Here is a 1,511-nt window from a genome sequence, read left to right on the forward strand (position 1 = left end):
TTTGTAAGGTGGCAGCGACACTTGTATTAAGTTGGATGTTATACAATCGATCTTATTTATTTGATCAAAAATATATTCTGCAAATAGTCTAAAAAGTGAGTTCTTACAAAGTGACACTCCCTGGATCTTCTCCATACCCATTAGCCCATCCATTGATTTCATAGTGGTGATTACCTACGCAAAATACTTTCTCTCACTGAATTATGAGGAACCCGCAACACTTTGTTCTTTTCAAGACTTGCGTGGCGGCTTAAATTTATTCGTGGTTTAAAACCAAATTTAAATAGAGGCCTTAATTATTTTTATCAAGTTTATTAGAATAGAGGCCTTATATTTTCAGATCTTATTGACTTTGTGGAGTCTGAATTTCGGCCCATTCTTTTTACTAGGAGGGACTTGAGGGTAAGTTTTAAAAAATCCTCTCATCTTATAACCGTCTTACTTCATTTTAAAGAGTGAATATATTATGATTACTCTATTAAAGAGCAATAATATGTTAAGACAACTTCTTCCTTTTTAGAAAAAAAAAAGGTCACTTCATCAATCCTCTTAGTTGCTCTCCTCTGTTTGTCTTCCTTCTCCCTTCATTTTGCTTAATTCAATGTATTACAAATGATGTTTTAATTTTAATGCAAACAATATTCTATAAAGTGGTGGTTAGACCGGCTATATTATATGGGGCGGAGTGTAAGTCAGTTAAGGTCTTTCACGTTCAAAAGATGAAGGTTGCCGAGATGAGAATATTGAGATGGATGTGTGAGCATACCAAGAGCGACATGATTAGAATTGAGGCTATTCGGGACAAGGTAGGAGTGGCCTCGGTGGAAGACAAGATGCGGGAAATGCGACTGAGATTGTTTGGGCATGTGAGAGGAGAGACATAGATGCCCCAGTGTGGAGGTGTGAGAGGTTGGCCATGGATGGTTTCAGAAGAGGTAGGGGTAGGCCGGAAAAATATTGGGGAGAGGTGATTAGACAGGATATGACGCAGTTACAGCTTACCGAGGACATGACCTTAAATAGGAAGGTGTGGAGGACCCACATTAGGGTAGAAGGCTAGTACATAGTCTTGTTATTCTTCCTTATTAGTAGGCGCATTAACGCACTATAATTTCTTGTGCTTTGATTTCTGTTCTTATATATTACTATCTATTACTTTCTGTACTTTGATTACTCTATTTTATCTGTGTCGCTTTCGTGATTTGTTTTCTCATACCGCTTTGAATTTCTTAGCCTTATCTGACCTCTTTTTATGCTTTTATTGAGCTGAGGGTCTTTCGAAAACAGCCGTCCTACCTTGGTTGAAGTAAGTTCTGCGTACACTCTATCCTCCCAGACCCACGTTGTGGGATTTCACTGGGTTGTTGTTGTTTATATACTTACACTTCTTGTGATGTTGCTCCTCTTAGATGCCTCTCTCTCTTCCTGCATATCTACCATGATATTTCTACTAAGCAATACACCAATTCAAAATACATATTTTCTTCCTGACGTCACAGTGTGGGAAACAG

Source organism: Solanum dulcamara, chromosome 5 (genome assembly GCF_947179165.1).
Source record: "Solanum dulcamara chromosome 5, daSolDulc1.2, whole genome shotgun sequence".
NCBI lineage: Eukaryota > Viridiplantae > Streptophyta > Magnoliopsida > Solanales > Solanaceae > Solanum > Solanum dulcamara.